This window comes from Triticum aestivum, chromosome 4B (genome assembly GCF_018294505.1).
Source record: "Triticum aestivum cultivar Chinese Spring chromosome 4B, IWGSC CS RefSeq v2.1, whole genome shotgun sequence".
Lineage (NCBI taxonomy): Eukaryota > Viridiplantae > Streptophyta > Magnoliopsida > Poales > Poaceae > Triticum > Triticum aestivum.
The window spans coordinates 564,101,486-564,115,070 of NC_057804.1; positions in this window are offsets into that span (position 1 = coordinate 564,101,486).

A 13,585-nucleotide genomic window follows, 5' to 3' on the forward strand; every position below is an offset into this window, starting at 1 on the left:
GAACATGTGCCAAGTCAAGTCACTCGAATCATTCAAAGGAGGATACCATCCTATCATACCACATTACAACCATTTTAATAGCATGTTGGCATGCAAGGTAAACCATTATAAGCTCATAGCTAATTAAGCATGGCATAAGCAACTATAATCTTTAATTGTCATTGCAAACATATTTATTCATAATAGGTTGAATCAGGAACGATGAACTCATCATATTTACAAAAACAAGAGAGGTCGAGTTCATACCAGCTTCTCTCATCTCAATCAGTCCATCACATATCATCATTATTGCCTTTCACTTGCATGACCGAACGGTGTGTATAATAATAATAGTGCACGTGCATTGGACTAAGCTGGAATCTACAAGCATTCAATTCAAGGGAGAAGACAAAGTAATATGGGCTCTTGGTTAAATCAACAATCATGCATATAAGAGCCACTAAGCATTTTCATTATGGTCTTCTCCTCTCGACCCCCAAAGGAAAGAAAAGAAATAAAACTATCTACACAAGAAAGCTCCCAACAGGCAAAAGAAGAACGAGAAAACTTTTTGGGTTTTCTTTTAATTACTACTACTACAGACATGGAAAGTAAACTAACTATTTTTTTTGGTTTTTCTTAAGGTTATTCAAACACACAAGAAGAAGACTAGAAAAAGAAAATAAACTAGCATGGATAGTACAATGAAAAAGTATGAGCACCGACAACTAGAATGAGTGTGTGAACATGAATGTAATGTCAGTGAGAAATACATACTCCCCCAAGCTTAGGCTTTTGGCCTAAGTTGGTCTAATGCCAAGGATAGCCTGGCTGATATCGGAAGTGGGGTCGTACTGAGATGCAGCAGCCAATGCCTCCTGAGCTACGCATGTTGGCGAGCTGCCTCCGCTCTCCTCCCGTGTTTGGTTGCCTCCTCCCTGGTGACAACATATCTTCGTTTTGCCTGTTAATCCAAAAGGGTAGGAGCAGGGAGAGTAACATGGACAGCGTGACGTCTGTCAAATATTAGTCGATACTGGAGGAATTGTTCATTCCTCACAAGAAAACAATGCCTGACCATGGCATCATAATCTAAATAAGCGGAAGGCAACTCCATATCACCCTCACGTGGAGGTATACCAAGATAACTAGCAACACGGGTCGCATAAATCCCTTCACATAAATCTCCAACTAAACCATTATTATGCAACCTACATGCAACAATCGCCCCCAAGTTGTAATCTTTATTACCTAATACAACACTCTAAGGACACAAAGATCAGGGACACACATGTGACATGCTTCATCTTTACCGTAATGCATCTACCAATGAAGAGAGCAAAATAATGTATAGGAGGGAAATGAATGCTCCCTACGGTAGCTTGTGCTATATCTCTAGATTCTCCCACAGTGATACTAGCAAGAAAGTCTTTATATTCAGATTTGTGGGGTTCATTAACATTGCCCCACTGTGGGAGTTTGCAAGCAGTTGTGAAATCTTCTAGGTCCATGGTATAAGATTGATCATAAATATCAAACAGGACATTCTGAGAATTATGCGAAGATGTAAATTTAAATCTTCTCACGAATGAATCAGTCAATTAGTAGTACTAAGGACACTTTGCATGAAGTCCTCAAGATCAGCATTACGCACATATGCGTCAAATTTATCCTTGATGCCTGCATTGACCATAAACTCTTCTGACGTCCATTCACAAGGCCGCACCTCAGCTTCCCTTGGTGGTTCATCGTCTTGCTCACGCATAGCATGCCTGGGTCCTCTCTTTGTCGAAGAACCACCTTAGTACATTTTCCTAGATATATTTCTTCCTCTGAAAATTTTCTGAATTTTTTAGTAACTTCAAAATAAAAGTGAATCAAACTCAATAAAACTGATAACAACTACCCCGACAAGTGCCTAGAGCCTATATCATGCATTATAATTACTAGGGACCTCATAAATTTAACATGCAAGCTCAAGACCAGGGTCACCTAGGCAGCAAAAATTTGCAATGAATAAAGCACTAGAACAAAAACTAATTGGACCATTGGAGGAGTCACATACCAAGCAACAATATCCCAAAGCCGTTTTGTGAATGGAGTTTGAGCAAGGAGATCGAAAATCGCAGCAAAATGAGCTAGAACTCGTGCTTGAGCTGGATGGGGATTTTTTTGGGAGGAAGATGGAGTGTGTGGGTGCAGGAATAAGTGGAGGGGGGACACCATGGTCCCACGAGGTAGGGGCGCGCGCCCTGTAAGAGTGGGCACACCCTAGACCCTCGTGGTAGGTGCTTGCCCCCCCTGCAGTGTTTGGAGAACTTCTATTTTCGGGATATTTTCTATTGCATGGATAATTCAGAAAACAGACAGATAATACTATTTTTGCTTTATTTATTCTAAATAACAGAAAGTAAAAAGAGGGTACAGAAGGTTGTGCCTTATAGTTTCATCCATCTCATGATCATCAAAAGGAATCTACTAACAAGGTTGATCAAGTCTTGTTAACAAACTCACTCTGAACAACATGGAACCGGAGAAATTTCAAATAACACTAGGTTACCTCAACGGGGATATGAACATATCCTATAATAAGAATATCATATTTTTTTCTGGACAGTAGGAAGAGGAAATTCAAAACCTCCAATAATGATAGTTGGAATTTTTCCAATAGAATTGATGCTATGAACTTGAGGTTGTTTCCTCGGAAAGTGTACCATATGCTCATTACCATTAACATGAAAAGTGACATTGCCTTCGTTGCAATCAATAACAGCCCTTGCAGTATTCAAGAAGGGTCTACCAAGGATAATCGACATACTATCGTCCCCAGGAATATCAAGAATAACAAAGTCCGTTAAGATACCGACATTTGCAACCACAACAGGCACATCCTCACAAATACCGACATGTATAGCAGTTGATTTATCAGCCATTTGCAAAGATATTTCAGTAGGTGTCAACTTATTCAATTCAAGTCTACGATATAAAGAGAGAGGCATAACACTAACACCGGCTCCAAGATCACATAAAGCAGTTTTAACATAGTTTCTTTTAATGGAGCATGGTATAGTTGGTACTCTCGGATCTCCAAGTTTCTTTGATATTGTAGCGACCAGACCTTAAACAGTCTGATCTCTGTGCTTCAGTGTCATCCCTGGATTGGTAATGCTGACACGCATAGTACTTGAAGGATTTATAATAGAGTAGCAATCACACACTCATTACATCGAATGTCTCAAAAGAGAACTTATTACAAATAATATGGCTTAAGGCCATCTAATAACGATAACAGCGGAAGGCTTGGAAGATAAGCGAGTCCATCAACTCCAATGGCATCACTAAGTATAGAACCACGACCTAAAAACTCCTTACTCGTCGTCTGAAAAGTCTGCAACATGAACGTTGCAGCCGGAAACGGGTCATCACTTGGAATATGCTGGCAATGTAACACATAGAGAGTAATGAAAGAATAATGCTATACTACATGCATGTATGGCTGTTGGAAAGCTCTATGGTTACAGTTTTTGCATAAAGCCAATTTTTCCCTACTGCAAAGGAATAAAATTTTATTTAACTATCATGGTGGTTGTTAAACATTGAGAATGGTTGACAGCATTCTCAATCGCAATTAAGAATCATTATTAAAACCCAACAATATTAATTAAGTAACATGATGAGATTCACATGATAATCCAAGTACTAGATACTCAAAACGTCCATAACCGGGGACACGGCTAACCATGATTAGTTTATACACTCTGCAGAGGTTTGCGCACTTTTCCTCGCAAGACTCGATCTCCTCCGCTTGATTTCTTGCACTACATGGTGTTTGAGAAACGGATGACCGAGACACAGTCTTTCAGAAGCATTAACTCTCTACTCCGGGTAGACAGTACCAACCTACATCCCCTACATCTGCTAGTCTACCTCTTCAAGAGCTCACGCAACTTAATCAACTATGCTAGAGCCCATAGTAGCTTGCAGCTGCACACGGAAGTTTCTAGCATGGATAATCTCATGATCCCTTTGAGCCTGGGTGGCGGTCCATAGGAGAATCACATGGTACCCCGGGATTTCAAAAAAAAATATAGGCAACACTGGGTTCCCCAGGTGCCTCAATCCACCCAGATGTGAATTTAAGTTGCCACCTTAAGTAAACCATTAAATTTACAGGTAATAGGTTCTACCTCATCTACTTCCAGACCCACAGATTAATCAGATCCTAATCATGCAATTGTTTGAGGATTGATTTAATGCAATAAAACTAGGTAGTAAAGAGGTATGATCAAAGTGTTACTTGCCTTGCTGATGATCCGTGAAACCTAGAGATTCGAAGTAGCAAGTGGCGCACTCCGGGTACTCTATCGCAAACAAACAAGCATACAATAAGCACTCATCTAATGCACAGGTAAAACTCAAATAAGAGATCTAACCAGAAAGTTCAACTTAAGAACTCCGGTTTGCAAAAAGAATCAAACCAAACGAAGCAACGAAAGTCAAACGGCGAAAGAAACAAGCTTAGTTTACTTATATGGACCTAAGTCAAATTTTATAGTAGCAAAAACTTGTTTGAGTTGGTTAAACGGAAAGAGGGTTTCGAGACGAAACTCTAGGCGCTTGAATCGCCTGATTCCGATAAACGAGCGAAAAGTTATACTAAAACGAAAATCGGATCAGAAATCGCGATCAGAAATAATCGCGGAAAATCCGAGAAAAAGAAAATGGACAAACAGGCTAACGAACGAACGTTCGCTGTCTGTGAAAAAACAAAAACCGCTCGTTAAAACGAACGTACGGACGGACGTTCGCCAAATAACTAAACCGGGAAAAAAATAAAACCGATCTATATAAAAAAGAAACCGCGGGTTCTAAAAACAACCGACGGTGAACCGGCAAAAACCGATGGCAGATCCGGCGGCTACCTCGGCAATGGGACCGGCGGCGGCGGGACGGCAGCAGCTCCGGCAATGACAGCGGCGGCTGGCGGCGGCGGGCGGCTCGGGTGGTGGCGGGGCTCGACGGCGCGGGGCTCCGGCGGCGGCGGCGGGACTCGGCGGCGCGGGCGGCTGGCGGCGGCGGGGGGATCAGGGCGGGGCTAGGGTTTTGGGGGGGCTCGGCGGCTCGGGCCTCCTGGCTTATAAGGCCGGCCGGGCCAGGAGTCCGGGACGGACACGACCCGGTAGGTCGGTTCGTTTTTTTAAACATTACACGCAGAAAAACATATAAAAGAAATACTAAACGGACTCCAAAAATCCCGAAATAAATTTTCCCCGACTTCTAAAGTCAAGCCGAACAAGATGAACATTTATTTGGGGCCTAAATGCAATTTTGAAAAACACACATTTTTCCTAAATTCAAATAAAATAGCAATAAACTCCAAAATAAAATCTTATTTGAATTCATTATCAAATCCTCATTATTTCTTTATTTTGTGAAAGTCATTTTATTCCCTCACTCATATTTTCATAATAGAAATAATTGAAGATAAAATAAATAAAATCAAATGATCCTATTTTCAAAATTTGAGAAAACTCAAATATGAAAATAATAAAATCCCCAACTCTCTCCGTGGGTCCTTGAGTTGCGTAGAATTTCTAGGATCAAGCCAAAATGCAATAAAATATGATATGCAATGATGATCTATGTATAACATTCCAAATTGAAAATTTGGGATGATACAAACCTACCCCCCTTAAGATGAATCTCGCCCTCGAGATTCGAGTTGGCTAGAAAATAGGTGAGGGTGGTCCTTCAGCAGATCTTCCTCTCGCTCCCAGGTGGCTTCATCCTCGGTGTGGTGGCTCCACTGAACTTTGCAAAACTTGATAACCTTGCTGCGGGTGACTCGGCTGGCATACTCAAGAATCTTGACTGGTTTCTCCTCATAGGTCAAATCACTATCCAGCTGAATCGCTTCAAGTGGCATTGTATCTCTCAGTGGTATATCAGCCATCTCTTTGTGGCACTTCTTCAATTAGGAAACGTGGAACACATCATGAACTCCTGACAATCCTTCGGGCAATTCCAACTTGTAAGCAACTTCTCCCATACGGTCCAAAACTTTGCATGGTCCCACAAAACGTGGCGCTAACTTTCCCTTAACTCCAAAGCGCTTAACTCCTCGAAGTGGAGATACACAGAGATAAACTCTGCCTCCAACTTCGTAAACTGTCTCCTTGCGTTTAGAATCTGCATAGCTCTTTTGCCTAGACTGGGCTACCTTGAGCCTGTCGCGAATCAGCTTCACCTTCTGTTCAGACTCCTTAATCAAATTCGGTCCAAACAAGTGGAGGTCTCCAACTTCATCCCACGATAACGGGGTCCTGCACCTCCTTCCGTACAAGGCTTCGAAAGGGGCCATCTTCAAACTGGATTGATAACTGTTGTTGTAAGAGAACTCTGCATAGGGCAAATTGTCGTCCCAACTAGATCCATAATCTAGCGCACAAGCTCTCAACATATCCTCCAAAATCTGATTGACTCTCTCGGTCTGTCCATCTGCGTAACATCCCAAATTTTCAATTTGGAATGTTATACATATATCATCTTTGCATATCATATTTTATTGAATTTTGGCTCGATCCTAGAAATTCTACGCAACTCAAGGACCCACGGAGAGAGTTGGGGATTTCGTTATTTTCATGTTTGAGTTTTCTCAAATTTTGAAAATAAGATCATTTGATTTTATTTATTTTATCTTCAATTATTTCTATTATAAAAATATGAGAGAGGGAATAAAATGACTTTCCAAAAATAAAGAAATAATGAGGATTTGATAATAAAATCAAATAAGATTTTATTTTGGAGTTTATTGCTATTTTATTTGAATTTAGGAAAAATGCGCGTTTTTTTGAAATTGCATTTAGGCCCCAAATAAATGTTCATCTTGTCCGGCTTAATTTTAGAAGACGGGGAAAATTTATTTCAGGATTTTAGGAGTCCGTTTAGTATTTCTTTTATTTGTTTTTCTGCACGTAATATTTAAAAAAACGAACCGACCTACCGGGCCGTGTCCGTCCCGGACTCCTGGCCCGGCCGGCCTTATAAGCTGGGAGGCCCGAGCCGCCGAGCCCTCCCGAAACCCTAGCCCCGCCCCAATCCCGCCGCCACCGCTAGCCGCCGCCCGCGCTGCCGCCAGCCGCCCGCGCCGCCGAGTCCCACCATCGCCGCCGGAGCCCCGCGCCGCCGAGCCCCGCCACCACCCGAGCCGCCCGCCGCCGCCAGAGCTACCGCCGTCATCGTCGGAGCCGCTGCCGTCATCACCGGAGCCGCCGCCGTCCCGCCGCCTCCGGTCCCGTCGCCGAGGTAGCCGCCGGATGCGCCATCGGTTTTTGCCGGTTAATCCTCGGTTTTTTTAGAACCCGCGGTTTATTTTTTATATAGATCGGTTTTATTTTTTTCCCGGTTTAGTTATTTAGTGAACGCCCATCCGTACGTTCGTTTTAACGAACGGTTTTCTTTTTTTTTTCGCAGACAACGAACGTTCGTTTGTTAGCCTGTTCGTCCGTTTTCTTTTTCTCGGATTTTCCGCGATTATTTCCGATCGTGAATTTTTGATCCGATTTTCGTTTTAGTATAACTTTTCGCTCGTTTATCGGAATCAGGCGATTCGAGCACCTAGAGTTTCGTATCGAAACCTTCTTTTCGTTTAACCAACTCAAACCAGTTTTTGCTACTGTAAAATTTGACTTAGGTCCAGATTAGTAAACGAAGCTTGTTTCTTTTGCCGTTTGACTTTCGTTGCTTCGTTTGGTTTGATTCTTTTTGCAAACCGGAGTTCTTAAGTTGAACTTTCTGGTTAGATCTCTTATTCGAGTTTTACCTGTGCATTTGATGAGTGCTTATTGTATGCTTGTTTGTTCGCGATAGAGTACCCGGAGTGCGCCGCTTGCTATTTCGAATCTGTAGGTTTCACGGATCATCAGCAAGGCAAGTAACACTTTGATCATACCTCTTTACTACCTAGTTTTTTTTGCATTAGATCAATCCTCAAACAATTGCATGATTAGGATCTGATTAATATGTGGGTCTGGGATGTTGATGAGGTAGAACCTATTACCTGTTTATTATCAAACCTTTGGGAGTTACTTCTACATTTGCCTATATTGCCATGCTATGCTAGTAGACGTGGATTGGGTGAGTGTTTCCATGACAGATGTGCGATTGTTTAAATTTAATGGTTTACTTAAGGTGGCAACTTAAATTCACATCTGGGTGGATTGAGGCACCTGGGGAACCCAGTGTTGCCTATATTTTTTTTTGAAATCCCGGGGTACCATGTGATTCTCCTATGGACCGCCACCCAGGCTCAAAGGGATCATGAGATTATCCATGCTAGAAACTTCCGTGTGCAGCTGCAAGCTACTATGGGCTCTAGCATAGTTGATTAAGTTGCGTGAGCTCTTGAAGAGGTAGACTAGCAGATGTAGGGGATGTAGGTTGGTACGGTCTACCCGGAGTAGAGAGTTAATGCTTCTGAAAGACTGTGTCTCAGTCATCCATTTCTCAAACACCTTGTAGTGCGAGAAATCAAGCGGAGGAGATCGAGTCTTGCGGGGAAAAGTGCACAAACCTCTATAGAGTGTATAAACTAATCATGGTTAGCCGTGTCCCCGGTTATGGACGTTTTGAGTATCTAGTACTTGGATTATCATGTGAATCTCATCATGTTACTTAATTAATATTGTTGGGTTTTAATGATGATGCTTAATTGGGATTGAGAATGCTGTCAACCATTCTCAATGTTTAACAACCACCATGATAGTTAAATAAAATTTTATTCCTTTGCAGTAGGGAAAAATTGGCTTTATGCAGAAACTGTAACCATCGAGCTTTCCACCAGCCATACATGCATGTAGTTTAGCATTATTCTTTCATTACTCTCTATGTGTTACATTGCCAGCATATTCCATGTGCTGACCCGTTTTGGGCTGCAACATTCATGTTGCAGACTTTTCAGACGACGAGTAAGGAGTTTTTAGGTCTTGGTTCTATACTCAATGATGCCGTTGGAGTTGATGGACTCGCTTATCTTCCAAGCCTTCCACTGTTATTGTTATTAGATGGCCTTAAGCCATATTATTTGTAATAGGTTCTCTTTTGAGACATTCGATGTAATAAGTGTGTGATTGCTACTCTATTATAAATCCTTCAAGTACTGTGCATGTCAGCATTACCGATCCAGGGATGACACTGAAGCACAGAGATCAGACTGTTTGAGGTCTGGTTACTACAAGATGGTATCAGAGCACACGCTGACTGTAGGACACAACCACTATAAGATAAAGCCCTAGATCACTACTCTCTCTTCTCACTTCTGACTCCTCATCTTTTCTACTCTTTTACGATGGCGGATGCAAGGAACAAGTTCATGCCACCGGATGAAGATACACCCTTTGGACGCCACTTGAAGGAAGTCACTAGATACCTAAACATCGGAGTACCAAGCTTCACCGGGACCTACATCGCCACTTTACCTGAAGAAGAGCGCTAGATGATTCAAGTTCAAGTTCCAGGAAGAACGTTCATGCCAGTCACTGAGCCCATAGAGTTTTCCTTTGATCCACCAACCTAGAGTCTAGGAAAGAGCATGGCAGCTCACATCACCATGGGACGCATTGGAGAAGTTTACCACAAGGATCTCAAAGATACTATCTACGAGATTTGTGGGCGCCGAGATGTGCAATGGGAGATGATCAGCACCAGGAAGGATAGATCAATTGCAACTTTCATCCAGGAGTTAAACCAGGACATACGACGCTAGGAGAACCAGATGTGCGCAGGCACAATGGATCTGAAGAAGGCATTGACCAAGATCATGGAGCTGGAGGAAGAACTCAAGTCTACGCGTGATGGATATGAGGAGGAAATGACGACACTCGTAGAGAAGAATGATGATTTGAAGAAGAAGCTAAAAGTACTCATGGGATTTCCCGCGACTGGAGGAGAAGACGACGATTGCACTTGCCCGAAGAATTACATCATCATCGATGACACCGACTCAGACCCAGATGATAGTGATGATGACTATGTTGATGAAGCTGGAGCAGATATCATGGAGTCTTCATCGGAGCAGTTTTTCTAGTCGACCACCAAAATAGAGTAGTATTCCCCCATGTATATAGTATAGTCCGAGCACTTTTGTAACCATAGTTAGACCGATGTATACCCTTGTTTGAATTGATTGAAGTGATATTGTTTGCTTTTGTCTCATGTGCATATGGGTAGTGTTTTCTCTCTAGACCTCATTCTATCCTATATTCTCATCTTTTCTAAACCCTCAGATGCCTCCGAGACGTGACAATGGATTTGCTTTCCCACCGGAGCTCACCCAGTTGATCCAGCAGTAGAATGCATTGATGCAGATACTAGTCCAGAATCAGAATCAGGGGAACAACAACAAAAACAACAACCCACCACCACCACCACCTGTTGACCACTTAGCCCGTTTCTTGAGGTTGAATTCGCCGGTGTTCTCCAATAGCACCGAGCCGATAGTTGCAGATGATTGGCTCCGCAAGATGGGAAGGGAGTTGACCACTGCAGGATGCACAGATGCAGAGAAGGTGCATTTTGCCGCACATCAGCTTGATGGACCCGCAGCATCATGGTGGGAGAATTTCACAACCACTTATCCTATCGACACTGTCACATGGGATCAGTTTCAGCAGGCTTTCCGTACTGCCCATGTTTCAGCCGGAGCAATGGCCAGGAAGAAGCGTGAGTTTTGCAACTTATGCCAGGGAGGACGTACTGTTGGCCAGTATGTGGATGACTTTAGTAAGCTAGCACGTTACGCCCCAAATGACGTTGCTACGGATGCAGCTAAGCAGGAGAAGTTTCTAGAAGGACTAAATGATGAGCTGAGTATGCAGTTGATGGTAGCAACCTTCAACAACTACCAGGAGTTGGTAGATAGAGCTCTTATGATTGAAGGGAAGCAGCAGCAGATTGACAGCCGCAAGAGGAAGTATGGACAAGGGAAGTACAATTCAAGAGCTCAGCAGAAGCCTCGTTTTACCCCGAACTCGGGAGGACATTTTCAGCATACCCATGGAGGAGGTAGTTCGCACAACCATAGTGGCCCCAAGAATGGTAATGGGAATGGAGGAAGCAACGGACAGAACCGCACCAACCCATCAACACCAGCCAAGAGGGATCTGAGCCACATTACCTGTTACAAATGCCAGAAGACCAGACATTATGCCACTGAATGTCCTGAAGCGAAGAATGGAAATGGCAATGGAAGTTCTGGGAAGAAGCCCAACCCTTTTAACAAAGGACAGGTGAACCACGTTAGCGTGGAGGAGGTTGATGCCCAGCCAGATGCAGTAATAGGTAAGTTTTTGGTTAAGTCATTTACTGCAATCGCTCTTTTTGATACTGGTGCATCACATTCATACATATCAAGGGGATTTGTGGATAAGTATAACCTGCCAACCCAAGCCCTTAGGTCACCCATATTAGTAACCTCGCCAGGAGCAGAGTATATGGCTAGTCTATGGTGTGATCGGTTAGCATTAAGGATTGGTAACTACGTGTTCCCCTCAGACCTAATAGTACTGGAATCGCAAGGACTGGATGTGATATTAGGCATGGATTGGTTATCGAAGTATGGAGGGAACATTGAATGCGCCAGTAAGTCGATTTTGCTTACCACGCCAGAAGGAAGAAGGATCAAGTATGTATCCCGTCATGTGCCGAAGAGGACTCAAGTAAATTCCTTATCAGGAGTTGTACAGGAGGAAGTACCAGTCGTGAAGAATTTTCCTGACGTATTTACAGAAGAGTTGCCAGGAATGCCACCGGATAGAGACATTGAGTTTTTGATTGAGCTTTTGCCAGGCACATGACCGATATCTAAGAGACCGTACAGGATGCCCGCAAAAGATTTGGAAGAAATTAAGAAGCAGATCAAGGAGTTACTGGATAAAGGCTATATTCGCCCAAGTTCCTCACCTTGGGGATCGCCAGTGCTTCTAGTGGAGAAGAAGGATGGATCATTGAGGATGGTTGTTGATTATCGAGGATTGAATGAGGTGACAATCAAAAATAAGTACCCACTACCGATGATCAATGACTTGTTTGACCGATTACAAGGAGCTAAGGTATTTTCCAAGATCGATCTATGATCAGGATACCACCAGTTGAAGATTCGAGAGCAGGATATACCTAAGACGGCCTTTACCACCAGGTACGGGCTGTATGAGTATACCGTTATGTCATTTGCTCTGACTAATGCACCTGCCTATTTCGTGAACATGATGAACAAAGTGTTTATGGAGTTTCTGGATAAGTTCGTCGTGGTGTTCATTGATGATATATTGGTCTACTCGAAGAATGAAGAGGAGCATAAGGAGCATTTGCGTTTGGTACTTGAGAAGCTCAGAGAACATCAGTTATATGCCAAGTTCAGCAAGTGTGAATTTTGGTTAAAGGAAGTTGGATTCCTCAGACATGTTATATCCGGAGAAGGGATAGCAGTAGACCCCACCAAAGTAGTCACCGTAACAAATTGGGAAGCCCCAACAACAGTTGGAGAGATCCAGAGTTTTCTAGGACTCGCAGGATACTACCGGAGGTTCATTGAGAATTTCTCAAAGATTGCGAATCCCATGATAGAGTTGTTGAAGAAAGACACCAAGTTCAGATGGACTGAGGAATGTGAGGCCAGTTTCCAGGAGTTGAAGAAACGTTTGGTTACGTCACCAGTATTGATTCTGCCCGATCAGTGCAGGGATTACGAAGTGTATTGCGACGCTTCACGTCGAGGACTTGGAGCAGTGCTTATGCAGGAGGGAAGAGTTGTTTCATATGCTTCACGACAGCTGAAACCTCATGAGATGAATTATGCCACCCATGATTTGGAGTTAGCAACCGTACTGCATTCATTGAAGATGTGGAGACATTTTCTCATCGGAAACCATGGTGAAGTGTACACGGATCACAAGAGTTTGAAGTATATTTTCACGCAGAAGGAGCTGAATCTCAGGCAAGGGAGATGGTTGGAGCTCATCAAGGATTATGATATGAGATTGCATTATCATCCCGGAAAGGCTAACTTAGTAGCCGATGTGTTGAGCCGCAAGAACCATGTCAACACACTAATGACCGAGGATTTACCGAAGGAGTTAGCCGAGGACCTTCGTGAGCTATGTTTGGAAATAGTTCCGAGAGGCTATGTACCAGCGTTGGAGATTCAATCTACTTTGATGGATAAAATCAGAGAAGCCCTGAAGACTGACAAGGAGATTGCTGAGATAAAGCAGAAAATGAGCAAGGGAAAAACTAAGGGATTTCGTGAGGATGAGCATGATACCCTATGGTTTGAAGACCGTGTTTATGTGCCTAATGACCCGGAGATCAGGAAGTTGATTTTACAGGAGGCCCATGATTCGCCGTATTCGATTCACCCAGGAAATACCAAGATGTGTTTGGATTTGAAGGACACTTTCTGGTGGACCGTAATGAAGAAGGATATTGCGGAATATGTAGCAGTATGTGATGTATGTCAGAGAGTGAAGGCAGAGCTTCAGAAAAGCCAACAGGATTGCTACAGCCATTGCCGATACCCGAATGGAAGTGGGATAAGTTAGGCATGGATTTT